Genomic DNA, 13,390 nt, shown 5'->3' with positions numbered 1-13,390 from the left:
AGAGAAATCAACTAATTCATTTCAACAACCATTTATTGAAAACCTAATATAAGTTACACACTGCACTGGGATCTGGGGTCACCAGTTCCCTGGCTTTAAGGAATTCACTGTATAATTGCAAAAGCGATGGCTTCAACATTAAAGCTCTAAAAACAGCCCACTGAAGTCTTCTCACACTTTTTGCATGCCACGTTCATCTCCACTGTCCTGTGTATTGTATTGTTCCTCTGGAAAGCTCCAGACTATCCCCATTCCCTCCCCCTCTTAAACCTCTAGAATTTATTAATTCATTCAATACATATTTATTAACCTAGCAACTAACAACAGGAAATAGAAACCTAGACAAAACAAGCATGGCTTTCCCTCTAAAAGAACTTTGGTTCTAGTGGGTGGAAACCTGTAATGAACTCACAAATTAATACAATTTCAGATAGTGCTATGAAAAAAAAATGCTTAAGATAAAATAGATGGTAACTGAATTGAGCAAAATTTAAAATGATGAAATAACTTTCCTAGAAAGGTCACATTTGGGTTAAAACCTTGGCATTGGGAAGGGGCTGGCCATATGGAGACCTGGGATGAGAACTTTCTAGCCAGAAAGAACTTTGAGCATGAAGGCCTGAGTCAGGAACCAAGTTTAATTACCCAAGGGACAGAAAGATGGCCAGTGAAACTTAAAATATTAGGAAGTCATTCAGTAGAATGGAAAGCAGTAGAAGAAAAATTCGGAGAGGTAAGCAAGAGTAGTAGATCATGTAGGAACTTCTAAGACATGGTAAGGATTGTGACTTACAGGTGTCCTGGAATACTACTGGAATGCTCGTAAGTGGTGGAAGGGTGGGAAATGTTATATGTTTTAAAACTATTACACTGGCTACTCTGTGAAGAATGATTTCTAAAGAGTGAAGAGTAAGAAACAGTGTTGCCTGTTAGAAGGTTATTCTGAAAATTTGAGGGAATAGTGGTATTTACTTAAACAAGTGGGATCTGGGCAGCCCGGGTGGCTCAGCGGTTTAATGCCGCCTTCAGCCCAGGGTGTGATCCTGGAGACCTGGGATTGAGTCCCACGTCAGGTTCCCTGCATAGAGCCTGCTTCTCCCTCTGCCTGTGTCTCTGCCTCTCTCTCTCTCTCTTCTCTCTGTGTATTCTCATGAATGGATAAATAAAATCTTTAAAAAAAAGTGGGATCATGGTGGAGATGGGGAGAAGACCTAGTTATCTTGTATACTGCATGAACCCTTCCCTTATTGCTTAAACAACACTTTCTTTTCTGAACTCCCATAAACATTTCACTTATGTAAGACAATTTCATAATTTAATAATTACAATAAAGAGTCCTGATTATTTATGATTATCTAGTAATTCCACCAAGTGCTTTACAGACTTTGTATCTAACTTACACATAGCACTGTGAGGTAAGCAGTATTTTTATCCCCATTTTTGAAAAAGAGGAAGCTGAAGCTCAGATAGGTTAAGTAACTTGCAGCTAAGAGGTAGTAGAACTGATATATGAACCCAGCTGCGTTTTTCTTAATATTACGGGCTCTCCTATCTTATATTATCTTCTATTTTTTTTCTGTTTTGCCAGTTGTGTTAGACTTATCTTTCTAATTATATGTGTCATGCCTTCTTCTTGATTATACCAGATACAAAGTTATGAGGTATAAATATTTATTAAATTTGCCAACATTACTACAACCAAGAGATGTGTATGGCAGATCTGATAACTGAGCTCTCCCAGGCACTATGAAGCCCTAGTTATAACTGTGGGGACACCAAGTATGAAATTGTGAAGGAATTTAGAAGAGAATCATAGGACTGGCAAGGGCTGTGGACTTACATGGAACCTCCAGAAACAGGCATTAAACTGGCTGAAGGGGAGATCATGAGGAATGAATCAAAAGCATGTATGTAGCAGTTGACTCAAGCATGTGACTGGACAGTAGAACTGGCTCCATGGGAATGACTCCTACATGTTTAGAAAGGTTAGAGTGCTTCGTTCAATGCTCTGTTTTTTTTTTTTTTTTTTTACCATCTTGACATTCTTAATAACTTTTAATTAAGGGGCATCACATTTTCATTTTATGTTGGGCCCCACAAATTATGTTGCCTGTTCTGCTAGGCAGATAAAGTAATCCAAGAGAAATGCAGTAAAGATGCATTAGCATCTGTCAAAATCACCTCAGAAGCCTCAATGCAAACACCTAGAAATGATAGAATTTTAAAAAGTAGATAAAACTGTAAGTACTCTTTCAACATGATTGAGTTTTCCAAAATCATCAAGTATTATGCACTGAGAAGAGGCGATACAAAGCAAAACAAACCAGAACACGAAGTCATTGAGAGGGACTCACCTTACCCGGTATCAATGTTTAAAGTAAATCTTTGGTAATTAAGTCAATGGAATTATCACAAGAAGAGATAAACCAATAGATCCAAATAGAGCCCTGCATGCATATGAACACTTCAAATGCCTCAGCAGTGTTATTGTAAATCTACAAGGAAAAAATGGATCACTTAGAAACTGCTATTGGGAGTTAGTTATCTAAATTGGAAAAAAGCAAACAAATCTCTACCTCACACCATATAATTAAAAAAATCTATCTTGGTGGAGTAAAATCCTAAAGTAAAAGTTATGCTTCAGCATGATAGGGAAAATATAGGAAGCTATTTTTAAGATGTCCAGCCAACTTTGGATATATCTATTTTAAAAATAAATAAACATAAATTTTAAGACTTTCAAATTTGGTGGCATTAAAATTAGAAATTTATCTTAAAAAATTACCTTAAACAAAATGAAATGACAAGCTATTGGCTGGAAGTGTTCAGAACATATAACAACAACAAAAGTACCAATTTCTTTCAAACAATTTAGCATACACAACACTAAAGATTATAAATGCACATTCATAGGCTAGGAAACAAAATACTCTAAGAAATGTTGCTTAACTTCATTAGTAAAGAGGTACTAAGATAAATCACAAAAACTTGAATTTTCACTGAAAATTAATTTGCAGAACAATAGTGCAGTATTAGGATAAGGCTTAAAAATTATAACTTTAATTTGTACAGCTGTATAATGATTAAATGCACATATTATATATGGTGAAGGCAAAAATTTGTCTGAGATCCTCATCAAATTCATGTTTAGTCATTAAACAGTGCTTTTAAGCACTACCAATGTGAAGGATACTAAGATTCTGTGAGGCACACAATGATGATAAACATTCACCTCCTACCTTTGAGGCACATACAATCTTGCAGGAGAAATAGAGTGTGCATGCAAGTCACTAAGATGCATCTGAGAAAGCTTATAAGATCCGAAAACATGCAGATAAGATGCTTTATGATCCACAGCTGATTGAGTGGTCTAAAACCCATCTTCCCCAATCCACTTATTACTAAACTTGGAAATACATCTAATTCCACCGATACCTTAAACATGCCATGCACTTGGCACTATGGGCAGTGCGGGTTGGGTGGAAAAAGATGTTGGGGAAATAGACAGTGGATGGTGCAAGGTGGACTGGGCAGGAACAAGAATTGGTTAACTTTACTGTGCCTCAGGCTTTAGGTACATGACTTATTAAGGTGACGATGATGACATTATATAACATATCAGTAGTATATAAACAGCATTCTGATAATTTGTATTATTATAATATTAACAACATTAGTGTAAGGTGAATGTTATTTTATCCAATTAACTGAGAGAGAAATGAAATCTCACTGTGGCTATGTTCCCCCAAGGTCACAGGCTCAGTGAATAACAGATCTAAGGTCCAAATCCCAGATGTAACAGATTCTTAAGATCTGTGACCATTCCTGTAGTCATACTGTCTTTTAAGAAACTGTATTATTTCTTATCTGGACTTCTTTCATTCTGAGATAAGATGTACGTTTAAAAAAATGTATTCTTATTTCCATTGATCATTTTTAATGCATGATCTCTAGGCCTTTCGTGTCTCAGATGAAGCTCCCATGTATATATAGGCGAAATCCTATACATTGCACTAGAAGATTCTGTCCACAATATATAAAATATACTATTTAAAAATAGAGAAACATTATATCATGGAAAATGACTTTTCTTTACCCTTTGTTTTTATTCAATAATTTCACTCTCTGAGTGTTTTGCTGTCATTTGGAAAAACAAAAACAATTACTTTGAGTATTTCATGACATTTCTTAGACATTTATTTAACAAATAGTTCTTGAATGTTAGTTATGTGGTAGGTCCTATTCTAAGTGCTGTGGCTGCAGCAGTGAACTAAAAGGACTCTGCCTTCATAGAGCTTTCATTCCAGTGAGGGGAAAGAGAAGCTGGAAAAAAGTAATATAACTTCAAATAGGGATGCTTACTATGAAGAACAAACAAGGAACGGAATAGTCAGGGCTGGGAAGTGTGGAGATCATAAGGAAGGTACATTTTCAGGTCCAGATGATACGACTAATTGAAAGAAATTTCTCTCCGACTTGGCATTTATGTGATCAGCCAAGTTGCTTGCTTTGCTCCATTCTTACTCAGGTTAATTAGTTGGGAGAGATTCTTGACAGACATACTGTCATTTATTACTCTTATTTTCAAGAGGAAAATGGGGATTAAATTTGTCAGATGAAGAAAGGTTAAGTGAAGTAACTTTTCATCTTTTTCAGAGGGGTGTTTTTGTCTTGCTCTAGGTTCAATACAAATTTGAAAAGCATCTTCCTGGATAATGTGGAAGGGAAGTTTAGATCTGCCCTTGGAACCCAGATTTCTCAGTCAAAAAATCTCAGAGCCCCTTTTCTCCGAGACACAATGTGTAATTTCACGAAGGTTACTATAATTCTCATCTACCTCCTGGAGGAAATTCTTGACACAGCTTGAAGGTGTTCTTATAAGAGACTCACTATAGAAACATTCATTTCTTTTCAGTGTGTTTAATTCCGTACTCTGACACTGGCTAGTTAAGTGACCTTGAGCAAATTGCTTTCTCTCACAAAACTTCTGTTCTCCCTGACAAATTCCCTTTTCTTCATCACTCAAACAGTTCTTGAAATCTCATCTCCCACAGGAAGCAGTTCTAATAAATTAGAGAAGAAATGATTAATTCCAATATGTCACTTCCATTGTGCTCTTCTTCTATTCTACGTACCTACTAAATGCACTTATCTCCCCCCCACCCCAGTTTATAGATAATAAAAAGACACTTTGGCCTTAATTTCATTATTTATATAAAACCAGTTGCTTATGTTATCATCCCAGCTGCATATTTACCTATTTCATAGGTTATATTCTAAAGTGTTTAAGTTCTACTTGCAGGTGTCAGCCCCATTGAAAATGGACATTACTTTCTATCTTCTAATTCTACCCAACAAAATAAGAGGAGTTTTTCCAGACCTATCTGAAAAATATCAGACGGCAGGTTGGGTGCCAGAAATATGGCCTAAAATAGAGATTTCTCTGAACATAGTGACTCAATATGGCTTTTATAACTGTATCCCCACTCTTAAGTCCAGTGTCCAGCACTTGGTAAGTGCTCAATACTCTCTCGTCAAATGATGGGTGGTCATTTAGCACTGCCCTAAGACACCAAGTACATTGATCCTAGGATCTAAAGCTTCCACAGAGTTCAGTCAAGGCTTTGACAGACAGGTCTCTGGAGAGCTTGGGGAGTGAAGGGACAGAGATTCTGGAAATCCACCTTACTACCATCTCTGACACTAATTAGCTGAATGCTCTTGGGGAAATCACCTACCTTCTTTGACATTCAGGTGTGTTGAATGAGATGATCTCTAGAGTAACTTTTAGATATAATATTATAGTAGGAGTCCCTGATTCATTGATAATACCTGAAATAAACCAAAACCTTTCCTAAGGACTGTAAATAAAATATTTATTGGCAATGCTGTGGTCAGAGGTAATGTCTGGGTGATTGTGGTCCTTCCAGATAGGTTATAATAGATGTTTGCAAGTGTATCAGGGAAGGGATCGTTTCCCTGAGCACCATGTCAGGCACAGCAGGATTCTAACACCAGACTTCCACCAGCTACAGGCCGTAGGTAATAAAAGTGTGATGCCTAGCTGGTAACCGAATCTTTTTTTGGCAAAGAATGTCAAAGAAGGCTACGCATGTAGGAAAGTACCAGAAAATACTATTTCTTCTAGTACTGCTGCTACAGCTTTGAGTATAATCTGCCTCATACTCAAGAGCATTGTAAGAATTAATGAGTGCAAAATGCGTTTGTGAAAGAAACTTCCTGAACCTGGTCTATGCCAGTGAAATGGGCTGACACTAAAGAACCCAAAGGTCCCCTAAGCAGCATGCTATGAGTATTAACATATGCATTACAGTGCATTAACATTAGGAGTGATTAAATTAACTATGACCTAAACATAACAATGGCTAAATCATCCTTACCAGACAGAGCAGAAAATTGCACACAGCTTTTTGGTATGGGGCAGTGAATAAGATCATAGCACCTCGGTGTCAGTGAGGCAGAGGCAGCACTAAATGAAGGCTGTTGGATTTACAAGATACCCTGGCTCATTTCCAGGGATCACTTCCCCTGCAATTAAACATCAAGAGGGCATTCATGTGCCCCATACCTACTCAAGGCTGCAGTTTTAATTTATCCCTTTTAAAGTCATATGTAGGAAAAGAGAACACTGTTGTCACACATGGACATATGGGCAACATCCATCCAGCTGAATAATAAATTGTGTCTTTTTCTTTACATTGCAAATCTCCAGCTTTGAGGGTCTCCCCGCTGCTAACATAAGAGAGTGCAGAGAGATGACGAGGACAGAGTGGCTCCATCTGGAGTATCCTTCATGGGGATTACAGGATAGCTCTGCAAATCATTAACACTGGGCATTCATTAGAGGAAAGAAAACTTCTGTGAGAACCAAGACCTAGCACATTGTGGTCCCAAGAGCTCCTTCTTGTTCAATGGCCTATACTAATCTTTGTCAGGGAAAAATAATCTTTTTTTGTTGTTGTTTGAATAATAAAGAACTCCTGAGCCACTCTCAGGGTGTCAAAAGCTCACTATGTGGTTTTTGTGTTCTTTGGCCACTGTGTCGCTCCCATGGACTCTTGTGATTTTGAATTTACCCTCACCTTTCTCATACTTGAGCTTTCTCTCCACCGGTCTCTCTGCTGTGAAACAAGAGCTTTGTACAGGCAAGTTTCTATGGAAGTTGCTGCTGCTTTAGTGGAAAGTGTTAGGAATAATGCTGCATTTTCCTGAAGGCTTCTAAAAACAAAACAACTGGTTGGTTTAACAATCACCTTTTCTGAGGCTTTTGTGCATGATTAGGAATACAAGCATACTACTGAGAATCTGGGAACTCCCTTATTTCCTTTAGAAAAATAGAACAAAACAATATGTGTTTTTTTTGCTGCTTCCTGAAAAACAGCTGCTTAATAAGAAATAAGCACAAACTGTGAGACTATTTCCCAAAGCCTGGCTATGTTTGGGTTTCAAAGTCCATAGTCCCAGGCGATGCTTCACTCTTGGATTTCAACTTTTCATGTGTTGTAATGGCAATTTGGCCTGTAGGACATAGTTACATATACTTATAAATTACAGTCATCTGCTCTCACGCTGGTGAAGAATAAATTCTTAAAGGTAGAGACATTGAGCAGTTGAGTCATGAACATCAAGATGGTTCTCAGAATTACCTTCTATGTTATAAGAGTCTCTAAATACTGCTGTTTTATAATGTGACTTTTATAATATTTGTTACTGCTTTTGTTTTGGTTTTGATGGTTTATTTGAGTTTTAGCAATACTGATAATTTCCTGGGCATTCTGTCTAGAAAAGAAAAGATCTTTGGGGACAATGATGCATAAAATCTTCCTATTTCAAAACATGTGATAAATAACATTTCCTTGTGCAGAAAGCAAGTTGGAATTCTTTAGCAGATGTTCATTTTACTCACACATCTCCTCCTTTCTCTATCCAGATGCCATCCATCTAGTTCTGGCTTTATGAGTATGTGACCAGTGTAGTCTGCTAAAAAAATAATTAAAGAAGGCAATTTCGGTTATACAAACAAACTTTATTTAAAACTTCACAAAGCAGTCAAGAAAATTGCAAAACAGGGCAGAAGGTGAGAAGCTTTTAGAGGGTATTGAATAGGGAACAAAGAAGTAAGTATGGAGCACAGGGCTGGCTTGGCTTTGGGGGATTGGCTGAGTAGATGACCAGATTGCCATTCTGGTCAAAGGGAGCATTTACAGCGTCACAAAAGCTATCAAAGTTCCAGCGTGCCGGTGTGGCGCCCTACTTGGGAACAGTTCCCATCCTGCGTCTAGAAACTTACTTCAGTGAGTCACACAGGGTGCCAGATTCAGTAGGGCTTGTGGTTGGGGCATGATGCTTTGAAGTTTCTAACTTGGAATTGTTAATAAAGTTATCTTTGAATTTATGTTTTATGAATAAAGTCCAGTGGAGCAAGAAAGCATGTGTTGGGGGCTTGCAGCCTGAAGTAAACACAGGGCATACACTAAGAGACGTCTCTTTGAAGTCACTTCCTCTTGCCTGGGTGTTACCTGAGTATGGAGAATATATTTCCTTCTGTGATTTTTTAAAACTTTTATTCTGTATTCTGGCCAGAACTCATTCATTCCTAGTCTGTTTTATTGCAATTGCAAAGCAAGACAGTGATAGGAAGTTTTGGAAGCAGCTTAGATTAAAGTGCAATAGGGTGTGTGTGTGTGTGTGTGTGTGTGTGTGTGTGTGTGTGTGTCTGTAGTTGATGTTGCAGTTACAGTTGTCACCTGGCCAGCATCTCCCCAGATGTCCCAGGAGGCAGAGATCCTGGTCATTGATCCTGAACAATGATATGACAGTTGGGTAGTGAAAGTATTAGTTGTCTTAATCGCTGCTTTCTCTAACTTACTGAGGTAGTGGCTCTGATTGGATAAGGTAAAGACAGACCTTTCTTCAGATTGTTTTGGTGGAAATGAGTATATCGGAGTATGATGGTGCTAAGCATTTTGGGATGAAAAAGGGGTGGAACAGCATACCTTCTCTATCTCATTCATTTCATACTCTTCCCTAGAGTCACTTCCAGTCATTACACAGTGGCAAGTCCTAAGATGATGACGGGTTCTAAATCCTCAGCACAGGGATCCCTGGGTGGCGCAGCGGTTTGGCGCCTGCCTTTGGCCCAGGGCGCGATCCTGGAGACCCGGGATCGAATCCCACATCAGGCTCCCGGTGCATGGAGCCTGCTTCTCCCTCCGCCTGTGTCTCTGCCTCTCTCTCTCTCTCTGTGACTATCATAAATAAAAAAAAAAAAAAAAAAAAAATTTAAAAAAAAAAATAAATCCTCAGCACACACAGGAAAGGTCTACAGATTTAAGGATACCAAATTTCTAATTTGATTTCTCTGTGTGGCTGGATAATCTTCAGCAAAGGGCAAGTGGAGCCCGTCTTTTATCATTTAATAAAATCTGTGGTAATTAACAACATAATGGTTATAAAAAGATTCAGGGATTTTAACACCCATAGTTTTCTTTTATATCTTCCAGGAGAGCACAAACTTCTCTTAGTCCACTTCCAAAGATTTTCTTCCCTAGATTTTATGTAATGAGAAAAGGTCTCCTTCTTTCTTTCACTACTGCTGTTATACAATAGATGACACAGAGGTGTTACTCCATGAGATTAAAACTAGAACCAGGAGACAAAATAAGATGTATAGTGTACAGAATACACACATTTGCCCACTGTGCTTTAGTGATAGTTGTCTGTGGACAAAGAACTGGGCTTCTTCTTATTTGCTGTGAGTGATCAAGGAAGAGGAGGCACTCCTCATCTGCCCCAATGGGTGCCACACCCCATCACATGCCACACACTGTGTTTCTTTGCCTATGATTGTTAATAAACCCACCAATACTGTTAAAGGGAGTAACCAATGAATTAATAAAAGAATAAGATTTGAGTCATAAAAAATATAGTATGTTTTTTCATGAGAATTTAGCAAGGAGTTTTTTGTGGATCTAGTTTCTCTCTTTTTTTTTAAGATTTTTATTTATTTATTTCAGAGAGAGAGAGAGAGAACAATCATGAATGAAGGGGAGGGGCAGAAGGAGAAGCAGACTCCCCACTCAGCAGGGAACCTAGCAGGGCTCAATCCTAGGACCCTGGAATCAAGACCTGAGCCAAAGGCAGGTACTTTAACCCACTGAGCCACCCAGGTGCTTAGTGGATCTAGTTTCTTGATATAAAAGAAACTTGATATAAAAAGAAATACTAATAAATCCAAAAGACACACAGGAAAAATCAAAGTCATTTTTATGTACTATTCCCACTTAATAACCTTCCATATAGAACAATTCATTATTTTATGAATCATTGAAATGTCTTTTAAAATGTCTATTTCTAAAAAAATAAAAATAAAAAAATAAAAATAAAAAGTCTATTTCTCTCTTTCTCTTTCTCTGTATTTATGTCTATATCTATTCTCAGCCACAGCCACTGTGAACCATACACATTTAAAGTGAATGCAGCCACTTAGAATACCACGGACTAGAATGTGGGATGCAATGATTTCTGTTTATTCTGCTCTAAGCTCTTTTACCATTTTTCTGTCCTTGTTAGTAGTTTGGGCCCATGTAAGACATGCCAGTAATGGTAACGTACTTCTGAGAAGAAACAGAGGGAAAGTACTATGCAAGCTTGACTCTTGAAGCAACTTCAAGGAGTCAGGGAAACACAGGGTATAAGAGAGAGGAAAGGTAGAGATGGACATTATGAACGACACCTTAACAATCCCTGTGGCAGAGGAGGACTGACCCAAAATTACATGAGCTGGAGCTGGAAGAAACTAAGGCCTGAGGTCAATCAAGCCTTCAAGGAGTGAGAGAACCACAGTCACTGCCACCCTAAAATTCAAGAATTCAAATCTTTAAGAATTTTGCAATAAAAAAATCGGTCTTGTCCTCATCTAACTCAATATGTTTCTGTATTAGTCTGCATGGGCTACCATAACAAAGTAACCATAGATAAGGTGGCTTAAAAAATAGAAATTTATTTTCTTCCTGTTCCAGAGGCCAGAAGTCTGACATCAGGATCCCAGCATATTTGGGTTCTAAAGAGAGCTAGCTGTCTTCCTTTTTAAAAAAAATATTTTAAAGATTTTATTCATTCATGAGAGACAGAGGGAGAGGGAGAGGGAGAAGCAGGCTCCATGCAGGGAGCCCAATGTGGGACTTGATCCCTGAACTAGGGTCACGGCCTGAGCCAAAGGCAGACACTCAACCACTGAGCCACCCCGGCGTCTTGAGAGCTGTCTTCCTGATGTGAAGACAGCCTTTCTCCTACTGTGTCCTTACATCATAGAGAGTGAGCTCTTTGTTGTCCCTTATTAGGGCACTGATCATATTAGAGCCCCACCAGTATGACCTTACTTAACTGTAACCACTTTCTTCCTCCAAATGCAGTCTCATTGGAGGTTAAAGTTTCTAAATATGAATTTGGGGTGCGGCACAATTCAGTCCAAAGCAATTTCCTCTCTAGAAATTTTCGTCTGGTCTCCCAAGAATGTGTGCATATGCAGCTAGCTTGGCAGAGTCTTTGATAACTGGCCCACCAAGAGTACCATAAGCAGAAACAGAATCCAGATGGATCTTCCTTATCTATATGGCGAATCGAGTCCAATCTAGTCTTTTCATGTTTCATTACTCTAAAAGGACTTCTCCTCCTGCCTCTATCCTTTAATGTCCCTCGTGATTATATTGGACTTTCCCAGATAATTGAGAAAAATCTCCCAATTTAAAGTCACCTGACTAGAAACTTGAATTTTATCTGCAACCCTAACTCCCTCTGCAATGTAACATAACATCTAAATGGTACCAAGGATGAGAATGCAGACATTTTGGGGGGACAAGTCTTCTGTTTTTACTGACTATTGCAATGCTCATATAACTATATTAGAAGACATAATTTCTTGTACGTGTAATCTAACAAGGTAAGGGATAAGTAAATCAAATCATTAAGTTTGGAACCTGGATTTGACCTAAATACTACTATACTCCTGGGAATTTTAATTTCTGGCTTCCTAGAAATGAGCCTTCTAAAATTGGATAATACTCAAATTAGATTATGGATACAAATTAAAGTGAATTTCATCAACGGCACACAATTCAATTGTACTCCAATTTTCTTTAGCATTCAATCAGCTGACACTTGCAAATTTTCAAACAACTTGATAAAGAGGAATACATAAACTTTGAGATAGGCAAAACACTGAATCTGAAATTAATAGTGTATTCTAATTTCAAATTGAAAAATTTTAGGAAATGACTATGAACAAAAAACCCTTACATTTAATAATGGATTTTGAAATATAAAATTATTTCTGTTACTGTAATTGTACAATTTGAGTTTGCAAGTAATTAATATTCATTTAACTTATACTTTATACAGAGTATATCAAAAAATACTATAATTTTACTTTCAGATCTCGGGAAATGCTTAAATATAAATTACTTTAAATAATAGTACACTGTTTTTCAGATAATATACAAATATATATCTTCATTTTAAGTAAGCTATTTACTAAGTGCTTACTGTATGCAACATTTGGAGGGATATAAAATTTTATAGGATACAGACTCTTGGAATTTATATACCTGTAAAAGGAGAAGATGAAGAAGAAATTATATAAAATTTTACCTTTATATTGTCTATTATCATATGTTTTATTTTAATGCAATTAGAATAAAATAAAATACTTTTCCTATTTTTTATTTTTAAAAATGAAACTGCTATTATAAATCAATACAGTTTGGTTAATTGCTAGGGTCTTCTTGAGAGAATGTAATAGCTCCAGAAAACTCTGTTTTTGTTTCAATTATTTTAGTTGAATGAACATAGCTGATTTGTCCCTTTAGCTCCTATATATACACATGTTCACAATGATCATAAGTGAGAGTAAAAAATTAAATCACTGAGGAAGTACGTTTGCTCTATACACACACACACACACACACACACACAACTTGTTACTTTGATAGCTCATGTCTTAAAAGAACCAAGAGAATAAAACCATGTTATGCAAATATTTCATATTTTCTCCCAGCATACAAATACTAAATAAATACTTGCTAAACGAATGAGCAAATAGTTCTCAATGAATTTATTCAATATATCAAAGTCTTTAAGTTTGCAAAGAAGAGACAGCCTCACATAATATCCAATATTGGAATTTATTGAAAAGCTAAATGGGAGTTTAGGATTCAAAAATAGTTTCACCTTTTTACTATATGACCTCTGTGGGTCCTAGTGCTTCTATACGCGAATATACCAAAGCTTCTATGGCATACTTGGCCATTATTCAGAACCATGATACATCCTGACTTTTCTTACCTACAGTTTTTCTTTTTCTTTTTGAATA

This window comes from Vulpes lagopus, chromosome 1 (assembly GCF_018345385.1).
Source record: "Vulpes lagopus strain Blue_001 chromosome 1, ASM1834538v1, whole genome shotgun sequence".
Taxonomy (NCBI): Eukaryota; Metazoa; Chordata; class Mammalia; order Carnivora; family Canidae; genus Vulpes; species Vulpes lagopus.
This window is presented reverse-complemented; position numbering follows the sequence as displayed.